Raw genomic sequence first — 16,456 nt, forward strand, 5'->3', positions numbered from 1 at the left:
CCAATCTGTACCCCCACGCAGTAGTAAGAAGGATTCAGGGCTACAGATAATAAGGCTGGATATGTTGAATGTGAATTGTCAATGTATCTGGTAGGAACTGATCTGGAGGCAATGAAAGATGCAGGTCTAGAGCTCAGAACTAGAAAACTAGATGTGGGAATAGGCCGTGGTTGAAGCTTTGGGAGTGAATAAATTGCTAAGGGAGGATGCAGGGTAGAGCAGGGAAAGGAAGAGGACAGGTCCTTGGGGCTGCCCATTTTCAAGAGTCAGAAAGTGTACTGAGGAACTATTGAAAAAGATAGAGTTAGTCACCAAGGTATTTCTGAAAGAAGAATAGTCAGTTCAAAAAGGAATGGCCAAACGTTTTACAACATACATCACTATAAACTTAGAATAGATACATGGCCTGAATGTAAAAGGTCACACCATAGAAATAAATTAGAAGAAAATAAGATCAGGTACTTTTCATTGTTATGTCTAGGGGGAGAATTCTTGCTCAAACAAGGGAGAGAGGAAATCACAAAAGATAAAATAGATACTTTCAATTACATTAAATTGAAAGGCTTTTTGAACAAAAAAAATTCAATGTAGCTAGGATAAAAATGGAAATAAAAACAACTCATTCACTTTTCACTCGTCAAATTGGCAAAGAAGACAAAAGATGGAAAAAAGTGTTGGAAGGGCTATAGAAAGACCAGCACCTGAATATGTCCTTAGTCAAGTTATTAAATGGCCCAAGAATTTGGAAGTACACGAAATAAAGCACCTAAACATGCCCTTTAACCAAAGATCTTAGTGCTAGGAATATTTCCTAAAGGAATCAGAAATGTGATTCCATACATAGCAAACTATTTATAATAGTACCTTTGTGATAGTAACAGATTCAAATAGTAGATCCCATCAGTTGGGGAATGGCTAAACAAATGGTGGCATGTAGATTTCCAAATGGAATTGGAAAATTTCTTCCCTTCCCTGACCCTCTGGTTCCTCATTTAAAATGGTGAATTAAAGGAGATGATTTCCAGATTTTCTCCGAGTTTAAAATCATATAAGAGAAGTGGAAAGGGTGGATCCTAATGGCCATATAGAGCTTGCTGCTCACACCTTCCCTACACATCCAACACAAACCCATATTCCATATCCCATTCAATTTTCCACCCAAATCTTACTAGTTTCATTGCCAGCACCATTTAATTGTTGAATAATTTGAAGACATCTGTCATTGACTGTCTAACTGTTGAATAATGGAGAAGATACTTCTCATTGTCAGTGTAAAAAGGCAGGGAAGTGATGCACAAGTTGGATGCTGGGAATCTCCTGACAGAGCTTTATTCCAGGATAAATTGGTACCAGTGGAGTAAAAGAGGGAGTGTTGGTGAAATTCAAACTTTTTGGACTTCTGATGAGAAGCAGTGATAATCAAGCAGGTGACATGGACTTGAGAAACTGGACAAAGATGAGAATACCTCTTCACTGCTGAGGCGCCCTCTCCACTGTTCTGTCCTTAAACAATCTCGGACATGGGATTGCATGAGTATTTTATCATGCAGAAAATTTCCTTCCTTTACCTCCCCAGATGCTATTAGAGGGAAAACAACCTGGGCTTCTAGCAGATCAAAAAGGCTTGAGTTCAAATCTGGTTTCAATGATCAGTTATGTGACATTGAGCAACAAACTTAAATCTCTTTTTTTCCTGAGGCAACTGGGGTTAAGTGACTTGACCAGGGTCACACAGTTAGGAAGTATAACTTAACCTCTTTCCGCCTCAGTTTCCTCATCTGTTAAATGAGGATAATAAAACAAACCTACCTCATAGGATTATGGTGAGGATCAAATGAGATAATATTTACAAGGCACTTTGCACATCTTAAAGTGCTGTATAAATGACTAATTTTTAATAAAGGGAAGCTAAATGGCACAGTAGATAGAGCAATGAGTCTGTGATCTAGAAAACCTAAGTTGAAATTTGGCCTCATATATTTACAAGCTGTGTGACCCTGGACAAGTCACTTATCCCTGTTTCCCCTAGTTTTTCCATCTGTCACTTGAGCTGCAGAAAGAAATAGCAAACCACTCCAGCTTCTTCTCCAAAAGAACTCCAAATGGGATCATGAAGAAAGATTGAACAACAAAACAATGTTATTAATGAAAATGGAAAGGATCTCAGAGGATACCCAGTCCAATCTCCACATGAAATAGAAATCCTCTCTACAGTATTTTTGACAAATGACCATCTAGTCTCTATTTTAATATCAAAATGGGAAACTCACTGTGCCATGAAGCAGCTCATCCCATATTTGGCAGGCTATTGGTAACTTCTTTCTTGGAAGAGAAAAGGCATGGTGAAAAGAATATTGACTTTAAAATCAGATGCCTTGGATTCCAATCTTGGCTCATCTACTTTTTTCACATGCAACCTTGGATGGATGGCTTTAATCTCTCTGGGCCTCAGTTTCCCCACCTGTAAAATGAAGAAGCTGGAATTGCTTATCTCTTTCAACCCATTCAGCCAAAAGACTCTATTCCTATAAAATCTGCCTTTCTGCATAACTTTCATTTATTGTTCTTAGTTCTGTCTACCATGGCCAAGGAAAATCAGCCTAATCCTTTTTTTATATGAAGTTTAATCCATCTTCCATATGAATTTCCATATTAAAAATACATTAAGACTCTGTGTATGTGATGCTAGAGTCTATATGAATGCACTAAGACAGCTTTCCCCCTGAGTTGGGCACCCATCAGAAGTATATTATGTCTCCAGTGCTGGGTGGACAGAGGGTGAGCCAATCAGATACTAATAATCCCATTGCCTTGGACAGACATCTTTATAGGTCCCTTCCCTGTGCTAATTCCACAGTCTCAAGGAGAAAATGTCTAATATTAATTTGTCTTCTCTAATGGAAATTAATGCTTTCATCTTTATCTTGAAGCATAACCAAAAGATTAATTGATGAGGGAGGTAATAACAGATTTGAGTTTTAGCTCCAGTTCTGATACTACCTAACTCGATAATATTGGATAAATTATGTCCTCTCTCTGGGCTCAAGGTGCGATCTTTGTGTAGTGAAGAATGTGGATGAGATGATGTCTAAGGTCATGTCACCTCTAACATTCTGTGATGCTATGATTTAAATTCATCCAGAAGGAACTGAGAAAAGGGCATGTTTCATGATGCTACTGAGCTTCACAATTGGCTTCTTGCATCTTGGCCGAGGACCCTCCTGGGAGAAGAAGGAGGGAGGAACTGGTGGAAGCACTAACCCAAGGGAACAGCCAGTCAGAGATTAAAGGAGCTGCCCTTGGCAGCATCAGGGATCTCTCTGAAGTGCCAGCCACCATCTGAAACCCTGAACTTGGCATTCCCAGGGGCTGCATATTCCTGCCAGCTGTCAATCCATCTGCAACAATCCTCCAAGCGCAACATCCTGGCCAGGGATTAATACAATACAATGGAAAGACCCCTGAATAGAAGACTCAGATTCAAATCTTGACTCAGCTAATCAATACTGTATCTAGCCCCAGGAAACCCCCTAGTGTCTATTTTCAAAAAGTACTGCTACTCACTGGGCTAACTTTGTTGTTGTTGTTGAGTTCTTTCAGTCATGTCCAACTCTTGGTGACCCCATTTGGGGTATTATTGTCAGAGGGATGGGGATGGTTTGCCATTTTCTTCTCCAGCTCACTTTACAGATATGGAAACTGAGGCAAATAAGGTTAAGTGACTTGCCCAGGGTCACCCAGTTAGCAAGTGTCTGATTCTTCCTCAGGATGTGAGTCTTTTTGATTCCAAGCCCAGTACTCTGCCCACTTCACTACTCAGCTGCTTCCTGATCCTAGGAGCAGAAGCCCGTTTTCTGATCCTCCTCCTACTTTCTCGGTGGGAGGAAGTGGGAAAAGATTTCAAAGGATCATGTTGCTTTTTCCTTCTCTCTTGCTCCTCACATCGAATTCATTGGTCAAGATCCAACAATACTTATCCTTCCCACTCATATAGTCACTACTCTACTCTCATACCTCTCACTTGAACCACTATCATAGTCTCCTAAATGATCCTTCTCCCTCTATTCTCTTCTAAATTGCAATCCATGTTTCATTCAATTGTCAAAATAATCTCTCTAATGCTTGGGTCCAATTGTACCACTCTTTGCCTCAAAAACCTGTATTTTTGCCTTCAGGATAATATACAAAGTTCTTAGTCTTACACAATCTGCTGGCCACTAGCTTTCTTTCCAGACTTAATTCTTTTTATTCCCCTTCACATACTCCAATTTCAGCAAACCTGGACTTTAGCTTTTTTCCCCCAGATTCAACTTGCAAGATGTCCTTACTTCTGAAATGGCTTTATTTCTCATCTTTACTTAAAAGATCCCTCTTTTCCTTCGAGGTTTAGCCCAGGTAGCATCTCTGCTATGAAGACTTTGTTGAAATTCTAAATGAAAATGCCTTCTTCCTTTTCAAATTTTGCTACACCCCTTTGTCTGAATCTTTCCTTTATCCAGGTATCTTAAAGTTTCTAAAAATATGTGTGTCAACCCTACCTCTTAGCCCCTCTCTCATGCTGGATGGACTGTTCTGCTACAAATCACTTCCTTGGAGACATTTATGGTAAGAGAAAAAATTGTCAAAATAGTCTTCAACAGTAAAGGTGTGGAGAAGATGAGAGAGAAAGAAAGAAAAAAAAGAAAGAAGGAGAAAGAGAAAGAAATAAAAGAAAAGAAGGAAAGAAAGAAGAAAAGAAGAAATGAAGGAAGAAGGGAGGAAAGAAGGAAGGAGGAAAGAAGGGAGGGAGAGAGACAGGGAAAGAAGGAAGGAAAGAAGAAAGAAGGAAGGAGGAAAGAAAAAAGGAAGAAAAATGCGTGTGTCTATGCTACACAATAGATGATAAGTGCATAGAAGGCAGGGGTTATTGTTACTTTTAATCTTGATTTTCTAGGAATTAATAGGTGCCTTATACATAATAGTCAATTAAAATTGAATTTGTCAAATTCCATGAAACATCTTCCAGGAGGAAGAGAGAACAGAGTCCCATGATAATTCTAACTTTTCTCATCTATATAGACTAAGGGCTGTGCAAACTGTGTGGGGCAAAGTAAAGAGATTTCACAAATATATCATTTTCACAAATATAACCCTGAAGTCAAGATGACCTGAGTTCAAATTCAGCCTCTCACACTTGACACTTACTAGCTGTGTGTGACACCCGGGGCAAGTCACAAACCCAATTGCCTCTCAATTGTATGTATATTTTTGTATATGTATGTGTGCCTATGTATATGTGTATATATTCATATATGTGATGTATATATGTATATGTGTATATTATATGTGTGTATATATATATACATATATATATATATATATATATATGCAATATTGTGGGAAAAATGTGATTTTTTTTTTCACAGATTGACTTGGTCTCTGGAGAGCAAGAGACTCAGAGTTAAGAAGACATATATTCATTCACCAACTGTGTGACCCTGGACAAGTCATTTAATGCTCTGAGCCTTCCTTTCCCATGTTTACCAAGTGAAGAATATATATTTTCACAATCCATTTCACATGATTGTGAACTTCAGAATTCTGGAGAAAGGTAATCCATTAAAAATAAAATTGGGGCGTGGGAATGCCATAAAGAGTTGTTATTGTTATTCTATTGTCCGACTCTTCATTTGGGGTTTTCTTGACAAAGATACTGGAGTAGTTTGCCATTTCTTTCTCCCACTCATTTGACAGGTGAGGAAACTGAGGCAAACAGGGTAAAGTGACTTGCCCAGGATCACACAATTAGTAAGTGTCTGAGCCTGTATTTGACCTCGGGTCCTCCTGACTCCAGATCCAGAGCTTTATCTACTGCATCATTTAGCTGCTCAAGGAGATGTTACTGTTTGCTAAAATTGTAGGGCAAAGGAACTAGAAGGAGGGAAGTGATATGAGAATACCTGGGTTCAAATGTTCCATAAACTACTTGCTTATTATTTCATTGGGCCTGTTTCCTCAACTTTAAAAAGAAAAGGAGAGAGGAGATTGAGTTAGATGACCCTAAGATTCCTTCTAGCCCCAATATTCATAAAATGGGGGAAAAGGTGCCTTCAATATTTACTCCATAATCTGGTTTTGAGGATTAAAAGGCAATAATAATAACATATACATAGGGTTTTGCAAACTATACAGCATCCCTTTTCTCCTTCCTTCCTCCTCCTTCCATCTCTCTCTCCCTCCCTCCTTCCTTCCTTCTTTTTTTCTCCTTCCCTTTCTCCGTCCCTCCTTCCTTCCCTTCCTTCTTCCCTTTCTTCCTCCCTCCTTTCCTTCCTTGCTTCCTTCCTTCCTTCCTTCCTTCTTTCCTTCCTTCCTTCTTCCCTCTCTTCCTTCCTCCTTCTCTTCCTCCCTCCCTCTCTCCCTCTCTTCCTCCCTCTCTTCCTTCCTTCCTTCCCTCCTTCCTTCCCTCTCTTCCTTCCTTCCTTCCTTCCCTCCTTCCTTTTTTCCTTCCTTCCCTCCTTCTTTCCTTCCTTCTTTTCATTTACTACTAGGATAATTTTGGCAAGTCATAACTTTTTTGGACTTCAGTTTTCTTATATACAAAATGAAGGTATTGGACTAGAATGGTTATGAAAAAAATCTTTATTAGCTTTATATCTATGATTTCATATTCCTATGAATATTGGACTTCCTCTTCCTGCACCTCAGTTTCTTTCTTTCAAATGAGTGGGTTGGATTGCAGGTCTCTTGTAGCTTTAACATTGTAAGATTCTACATGAAAGCTCTTGGAAAGCTGTAAATCACTATACAAATGCAAGGCATTATCATTATTATTAGGGAAAAGCCCCAGGCCCCTTGTGGTGGGTGCCAACTTAGACTCATCCTTCTTGGCATTTCTCCCTGGAAACCAGCTAGCCCACCATCATCGGGGTCTCGTGGGGGATTACACTGCAGAAAAAGTGCCGCTCAGGCTTAACTGAGCTTCCAGGCTGGTGTTCTTCCCCCAAATCTTCTAATTAATAGTCAGGATTAACAGCTGCTGAGGTTGGGTCTAAGCCATCTAATCAGAACAGCACAGACTCCCGGCCGGCAAAGCTTTCCTGGAGCTGGGCAACCTTCCCTAGCTCTTTAGATAAATGCATTGGGAAATTAAAACAACAACAACACAAGAAAATAAAATCCACCCAGTCCCTCCTGGGATGGAAATCATGTTTGCTTATTGTCTGTTCCGAAGCAAGAGAGAAGGCAGAGGATCCTGCATTCATCACATCACGATTTGGGGAAACCTCCAGTCCCTGCGGAGGTCCTCTCAAAGACATCTAGGTCAAGGGAACTATTAGAAGGCATGGAAAGAGAGCCTACAAGAACCCACAGACCAATAATCCTACCCCTTATCAGTGTAAGTCACTTGTGTTTTGCAAAGCTGTTTTTAAATGTTTTGTTTTTATTTCTAATCTCAGGTCTGATCTTTACAATAATCCTGTGAAGTCTTTGGGCAAAGATTATTGCCTCAATTTGAAAGATGAGAAAACTGAGGTCCAGAGAAATGGGTCAGCATGGAGGCAGAGGGCCTGTGTTGGAATCCAGTCTCTGCTACTCCCTACCTGTGTGATAATGGACACATCACCAAATTTTTCTGACATCAGTTTTCTTCTGCTTTATTTCTAGGTTCTTTTCCAGCTATGAAATTCTATGATCCAATGGCCCACCCAGAATAGCATTTTCTGATTGAAGAGTTGGGCCTGAAAAATAGGGTTTTTTTTTAGCTCCCCAGTCCCAATGCTTTTGACTAGGATCTGATGTGAAATCTAGCAGTAGGCCTGGGGATACACCTGGGGATTCTGGCTTAGGACCTCTTGTCCTGAATCAGTATCATGAAACCTACCCTTAAATGCATACAATTTGCATTTTTCTCCATTCAAAGTAAGAGTAAGAGAATTGGCTTGACATGGTCTCCTGATTCTGAAAAACTTACTTGTTTAGAGTTCTGATAATGTTATCCATGTAATCCCAAGGAACCATTATTACCTTTCGCTTAACAGGGGACCCAGGGGAACTCAACAACTATACTTCTGGGTAGACTCAATCTTCAATTCTTTAAGTAAAGTGAACTTTCCTGTCTGGCCATCCAGAATCTGAATCCTGTCATCTGTCCAGGGTTTCTCAATATATTTGCTTTCCTAGTATAATGTTTCATATTTCTAATCTTCCCAACCCAATTAAAACGCAATCTTTTCCAAAGGACTAATGATGAAGCATACTATCCGCCTCCAGAGAAAAAAATGATATTGATTGAATGCAGACTAAAGCGTGCTATTTTTCACTTTCTTTCTTTCATTTTTTTCTTGTAATTGAGTCTTTTTATACAAAATGACTAATATGGAAATGTTTTACATAATTACACATGTATAACCTATATCTGATTGCTTACCATTTCAAGGAGGGGGGAGGGCAAAGAGGAAAAGAGAGAGAGAATTTGAAACTCAAAACTTTAAATAAAAATATTTTTTAAAAATTTCAATTTTCTTTCAGTTCAATTCCCTTAGTGTTTTGATTTCTGCTGGTTTCATATGATTAATTTAGTTGATTTGGAATATTGGAAAATCAGTTCCCTTATAATTATCCCATGCTTCCCAATCAATTACAAGGTACTCTGTCAAAATAATCATCAAAAACTACATGATGGTTTTTATTTCCCCTCTACCTTCCCAAATCCATTAGATCTTGTCATGAAAATTAATTTGAGGAAACAGAAGAGCTAAGTTAAAAGCATGAAGATGTTTTACTTTTATTGGGCTGAACCCATGTTTTTATTAGGTAGATGTGGCCAATGGTAGATCTCCCCAGACTTTGAAGCCATGAGCCCAGGACTTTCTTTTTAGCTTTCTTTTCTCAACTGCTACTCATTTGGAGTTCCTGCTTCAACTCCTTTTCTCTTTTTTTTTTTTGAAAATCTGTTTCTCAATGACCTTTCCATCAGAGCTTGTGCTAATCAAGGCAGTATCATATTTCTACATATAAATAACACTTTTAAGGTTTATTTCTATATTGGTATGTATTACCTTATCAGATTCTTTTTCATTGTAAGTGGAAAGAGGAATCAAGAGAACAGGAATAATTGGTTAAGTATTTAGAGACGAGGCAGCAAGGTACAATACAATAGAAAAACAAAAACCAATACAAACAAAAAAAAATTTTGCGTTTAAAGCTAGAAGACCTGGTTTTGTTTCTCAATCCTTATATCCCATTTGAGCTCCAGCAGATCACATAACTGCTGGATTCTTATTTTTCCCATCTACAAATTTTCTATAAAATCAATTGTTGTTTCAGTCACATCCTACTCTTTTGGGTGTGTTCTTAGCAAAGATACTAGAGTGATTTGTTCTTTCCTTTTCTAGCCCATTTTACAGATGAACTGAAGCAAACTGGGTTGTGATTTGCCCAGAGTCACATAGCTAGTAAATATATGAGGCCGGATTTGAACTCATGAAGATGTTTCTTCTTGCTTCCAAGTCTAGTATTCACTGTGCCATCTCGCTGCCTCTATAAAATAACATTAGACTATAAAGTTAAGATTCTCTAAATCTAATAATAAGTTAGCATTTATAGCACCTTTACAGATGGTATTTGATCTTCAAAACCACCGTGAGACATGAGCCTGGGACTTTTTCTTAGCTATCTCTTCTCTCTAGGAAACCACCTTCTCAACTGCTACCAATCTGGAGTTGATCTCAATTTTGCAGATGAGGAAACTAAGGCAGAGAGAGATTAAGTGATTTGCCCAGGAACAAATAGTGCCAGGGGATGGATTCATCCTCAAGGCCAGCTGATTCCAAATTCAGGTTCTTGATTAGCTTCTTCCTCTAAGTCCATGGTCAAATAGAGATTGAGTTTGAGATCATGATAAGACCCAGGAAGGGAAGCCCTGAGCAGGGTTCTACCGCTGGAAGTGAGAGGATGTAGGGCACTTGGAAGGCAGAACCCTCCGTTCCACTAGCATAGGGAATGAACATAGAAGAAGAGGGTAGATACATAACAAAGGGAAACCTGACCATTTGGTCTAGTGGTATGATGGGCAGAGCCCACAGTGAGAAAAGCGGATAAGGGAGGGTTTTCAGACCATCACTGGCACTCTGTGATTCTGATGGCAAGCATGGGCCCTCTGAGCTAAGAAAGCCCAGCCCTGAGGATGGCTCTCCCCATCATGGAGGGCTGCAAGTAGCAAAATCCTCCTTGTCCCACGATGCCTTTCCTTCAATAATCTGGCACAGATGAGCCCAAGATGTTTACAACTTTCAATCCTCTTTTTATGAAGCTCCGAACTTGTTGCCATCTGCTTCACAAGGTTTTAATGCAAATAGAAATTTGTTTTCATGGTTTCAATTAACCTAATAACAAAGCAGGGCAAGAGGTTGGATCCCAGAGCTCTCTTCTACCCTCTGCCCTCCCCCAGGCAAGCTCCCTCGAAAGTGAGCCATGGTGGGTTCACCTTCCAGTGTGGGGATCCTTCACAGAATTAACTCTGTCCTGTCCACACCAGAGCAAGCTGGGAGCCAGACTACCTATGCCCTCTGTCTTGGGATCCTAGTTTCCGTAGGTGCCGTTCCCATTGTCACCACGGTGAGTCGGCCCTCACACTTTAACTAGTAGAAACAACCTCACTTATAATGGGTACTACCAAGATGAATACTTCTAAAATCCCTAAAATTCCTATGGAACTTTATAATTTGCAAATCCTTTTTTAATCTGCATTATCATTTGTAATTGAAACAACAACTCTGGGAATTTACTCTTCCCTTTGTACAGATTGGAAGACTGAGTTATGACAGAGAAAACCACTGATCCAAGGTTAGAGCATATGTTCTAAAAGGGCAGGGCTTGACCTTTCCCTTCCTTTTTTTCAGCTTTTTAGTGTTCAGTTAGACAAAAATTTTGAAATTCTTGGCTTCTAGGTAATAAAAGTGCCCAGCCGCTGTTGACATAGGACCTTTTTCTTGGCCAGGCTTAAATAACAAAGGGACAAATTAAAAAAAAAAAACTATCTAGGAAAGGAACAAAGAAATAATAGCAGCAGTTTGAAAACAAATAAAAAACCCACCCCTTTAATAATTTCTAATGACTTGTAAAGTGGGCAGAGTCTTAGATAGTTAAGATTTAAATCTTAGGTGATGCTCAAAAAGATATATTCAAATTATAAATAATAGCGGGTTTGGGGGCAGGTGGCAAAAGAACAGGAACTGGGGAATGGAAAGCAGGAAGCCATTTATATGCCTTGTCATCTTTTATCTTCTGAAAGTTTTTTATCCATGATTTCTATTGTTCCCACTGACTCCCCTGTTTCTGAGGACTATTAAAGAGCCTGTGCTCCCAGCACTGGGACCTGCTGCAGTTCTCACCTAGGACCTCCCTAAAATACCAGGGGGTGTACCTCGTCCCAACCCTGTTACACATTGCATTTAATACAATTTGGACACTCCAGACTGAGGGGTGAATGATGATAATATCTCAGAGAGTAACTAGGCATTGAGAAGGACACATTAAAGCTAATGAATAAATAGGCCCATTTGCACTAAAAACACAATTGTAAATAAACAACAAAAGAAGGGAGGAGGGCAGGAGCTGTTTGTTCTCATTCTGGGTAAGAGGCAGAGATAAATTGGGCACAAATAGAGATCCAATAGGTGCTGACACTAACAGATTAAGATCTATGGAAATTGGAGGGACTTTAATGAGTTATGTTGAAAAGAGAAAAAAAAATGTACCATGGGACAAAATGAGAGAATGAAGCTCCCAGGTAAGGTTGTCCTACGAAGGGATCCTAGGCAGGGTTCAATCAAATTACCCAAAGGACTTATCTGGGATTCTAATTCTTCATCACCATCATCATCATAGCACTCATATTATGCTTTAAGGTTTGCAAAGCCCTTTACATACATTATTTAATTTGATCCAAACAACCCAAATGCTATTATTATTTCCCATTTTATAAATACTTATGTTGAGTGAAGTTCAGTGACTTGGCTCATGGTTTCCACGGCATCCTGGGCCATCAGCAATCATTTCAATTTTTATCTTGCTACTGGACTTTGATGACTCTGGAAGAGAAAGTAAAGCTGGATGACTTCTCATAGCCATACCTCACTCAGATCCAATTTACATGTGATCAAGACATCATTCTTATGATGTCATTGGTCATCTTTGAGAATAAAGGATGAGCAACCAGAAAATCAGTATCTGAGGCAGGATTTGAGTTCAACTCTTTTTGGCTTGAAGTCCAACATTCTATCCACTGTCCCACTGAGCTGCCTGCTCTTCATGTATCATAATTTTCCTTCCATCACTTCAGCATAGCCTTTCCAAGTTTCTGCAGTGTCTTCATTCTAACCAAGTATTTTCATAAGAGTTTATAGCTAGTAGGGGACTTACCTGTAGGTTCTGGCTAGATTTCTGGAGGAACTCCAAAAGGACCTTGGTCTCAGCAGGATAGATGCCATGAGAATGGACAAGAATAGAGACCAAAGTCTTTATTGTCTCTTACACAGTCTGTCTGTCATAGTCTGACCCAGTCTCCTCCAGCAGTCTGACAGTCTGATAGTCTCAACCAGTCTTCCCCTGAGAATGACTTTGTCCCCAGTTTAAATACCCTATGACAATTACATCTCCAGAGATTACTTCTCTGGGCCCTGGGCTCAGTATACCCAGCCCAATTACTTCTCCAGAGTTCAGACTCTCTACACTTACTGACTGTTTAGATCAATTCCTTCATTCTATTCTGAGGAAATTGAGGCTCGGAGAAATAAAATGAATTGCCCAAGATCAAGAAGATAGTAAGTGACAAATAGGTATCTAAGTACAGGTCTTCTGATTCGGAATCCAACATTCTTGCCATTTTCTTTCTTGATTCTCTCTTCTCTATGTTTTCTGGTTCTCTTCCTACCCATCTGACCACTGCTTCTCAGTTCTTTTTGTTATAGATCTTCATCCATATCACCATACTTAACTATAATTATCCACACTCAGTATTCTCCTTCTCAACTTTGCTCTGTCTTGGACCTTCTTAATTCTCTCCCTCTATCCAGTTTAATTTGGTGAACTTATCAGTTCTCATATATTCAATTATCAAATCTATGCCAATGATTTTCACATCTATTTATCTAGCCCTAACCTCTCTCCCTTCTTCATCTTGAATTATAATTATTTGTTAAATATCTCAGAATGGATATCCAGAAAATACTCAACTTGTCCAAAATTGAACTCCTATCATTCACCCTAAATTCTCTCCTCTTTGTAACTTCTCTGTTGCTCTCAAGTATACCACCAAGCTCCCAGGCACTCAGGTTCAGAAGCAAGGCGACATTCTTCATTCCTCATTTTCACTCTCTATAGCCAATACCTTGCCTATTCCTAGAGAGTCTATTTTCATAACTTTTTTGCATGTCATCTCTTTTTTTCTATTGATATTGCTACCATTCTTACCACCTCATACCAGATAATAGCTTGCTGGTTGGTTTTACTGCCTCAGTTTTCTCCCCATTTCAGTCCATTGTTTTCATTCATCCATCAAACTGCTCTTCTAAAGTATAAATTTGATCACATTCTTCACCCCCTCCAACTCCTGTCTATCCAATAAACTCCAATGGCTCTATATACTGATAAGGAATAAGTAAGCCCTGACACCAGAAGTACAACTCCTCCCTAAACCCCCCATATACTCCAGCTACTATAGTTACAACTTCTGAAGACCTCAGAAAAGAAATTTCTTTTCACCAAAGTTCTTGGAATTATCAAAATGATTAAATATCAGAAACTGATATGATTTTTGTTATTAAAATGCATTAAAGAAGCATCATTGTCATTTGCTGTACCATTGAACTCCAAAGCCCATAGGACCATTCCATCTGATTAGCAGCTGAATCCCATTAGAAAGGTAGCTCCAGTTTGGAACTCTGTCCAAAGGGCTATCAAACTGTGCATACCCTTTGATCCAGCAGTGTCTTTACTGGGCCAATATCCCAAAGAAATCATAAAGGAGGGAAAGGGACTCATGTGCAAAAATGTTTGTGGAAGCCCTTTTTTAGTGGCTAAAAACTGGAAAATGAGGGAGTTGGAGTTGGCTGAATAAGTTATATATATGAATGTTATAGAAAATTATTATTTTTTAAGAAATGATGAGCAGGCTGATTTCAGAAAAGCCTGGAAAGACTTACATGAACTTCTGCTAAGTGAAATGAGCAGAATCAGGAGATCGTTATACACAGCAAGAACAAGATTATATGATGATCAACTCTCTTTGACAATGAGATAATTCAGTCCAGTTCCAGTAGTTTGGGGATTAAGAGAGTCATCTTCACCCAGAGAGAGCACTGTGGGAATTGAGGGCGGATCACAACATAATATTTTCACTCTTTGTGTTATTATTTGCGTACATTTTGCTTTCTCATTTTTTTCCTTTTTGATCTGATTTTTCTTGTGTAGCATGATATTTGTGGAAATATGTATAGAAGAATTGCACTTGTTTAACATATATTGGATTACTTGACATCTGAAGGAGGGAGTGAGGGAAAGGGAGGGAAAAAATTTGGAACACAAGGTTTTTGCAAAGGTGAATGTTAAAAATTATCCATGCATATGTTTTGAATATGAAAAGCTTTAATTAAAAAAATAAAAATAAACTATTTTCCAATTTAAAAAAAAAAAGATAGCTCCTTGAGAGGAGGAATTCTCTTCCTTTTCTATCTGGATTTCCAGCATTTAGTACAGGCCTTTGAACACAGCAAGCACTTACTACATGTTTTCTTCTTTCCTTCCTTTGTTTATAAATGCTTATTGACTTGATGAACCCTGGATTAGGAATCCGGAGATTGAATCATAATATCTCTCAAGAATGTCATTTTTTTTCAGTTGTAAAATAAGAATAATTATATTTGCTGTTATAGGATCCATCAAGATAGTGGATGATAACATTGATTACATAATTAAAATAGCACCCTATGGTACTACAGATTAATCTGTATACTTTTATTCTAATCTCAATTCACCAAAAATTAACCATGTTGTCTTATATGTCACTTCCCCTTTGTCAGCTTCATTCATCTCATGAGTAACATATAGATCAAATAAACTAAGTTTTCTACCAAGTCTCTTGTCTACAAATATGGATATAATTGTATGGCCCTCATCTGGGCATATAATCAATATGAAATTTAAAACTGAGCCAGACCTCAGAGTCAGAATGGATTCCAGAAAAATTTAGTGTACATATAAAATGAGTCTTCTTTGGGTCTCTCTTGCTACTCAGAGCAATAGGCCAGACAAATCAGTTCATTAGTCTGTAGTGAGAACTGACTGCATGGCCAATGCTCTCCTAGATTCTACAGGGAATAAAAAGAAGGATAAAAGCGCAGTCTTCTTTTTTTCTAGGAAACAAGCCAAGTTAGGAAAACAAGCCTAACACACCAGAAACAGCAATAGAGTACAAGACAATATGTAATTACACGCTAAATTGTATGGTACAGACTGTAAGTTTGAGGAGTTTAGGGGAGAGGAAGATCGGTGAGATCTGGGAGAGATCAGGGAGTGACTTATGGAGGAGATAGAACTTTAGCCACATCTTGAAGAAGTGGTGGCAAATGAGATATAGTAAGGGGTAGGAGGTGAGGATGGGAGAGAATAGCAGAGGAAACAGCATTCCAGGTAGGAAAAAACAAGGAGAATAAATGTACAAAGGCAGAAATGAGTTAATGATATTTTACTAGAATGGCGAAAAACCTGGTCTGACTAAAGTGAATTGTGTGTATTGAAGAGATGAAAAGGCAGGGAGGATCCGTGTGAAAGAAGGATCAATGTTCTCAGTCTTTAAAATGGGAATAAAGATCACTGCCCTTTCCTCCCTTGTAAAGATATATAATTGATTAAATAGTTGCACCACAGGATGGAGACCAGGTGTGCATTGTATTTTCAGCCTTTTAGCTATGTTGAGATTAAAGGAAATTGAGCTATTAAGGCAAATGGAAATAAGTGTGTGTGTGTGTATGTGTATATATATACATATGTTATATACAATAAATGTCCATATGGATATACATGCATGTATATATGAGCGTGTATACTTATGTGTATATATGTGTGGGGATACATGCATGTATCTGTGTATAGATAGATCTATATTTACCTATCTATGCATGAAATAGGTGTCTGGCCCATGTGCATACACCAAAAGCTTGCCAAGATGGCCCAGCACATGAAGAACATTTGAAGCTGCTTCTAGAAAAAAAACATATTTCATGGTATATAAGAGAAATGCCTTGAAAACATTGGAGCATACATGGATATTTTATAACTTGTTCCAGTTGACTTACCATGTGGATGGAAGAAGCTTTTTTTTTTCTTTCCATTGGTTGTATGGAATAGCCAGAACTGTTACATCTTCAGAAGAGTCTGAGTCAGTTCCAGCTCTTTCCCCTGTCTTCCTCCCTCTCTT

This window comes from Sarcophilus harrisii, chromosome 2 (assembly GCF_902635505.1).
Source record: "Sarcophilus harrisii chromosome 2, mSarHar1.11, whole genome shotgun sequence".
NCBI lineage: Eukaryota > Metazoa > Chordata > Mammalia > Dasyuromorphia > Dasyuridae > Sarcophilus > Sarcophilus harrisii.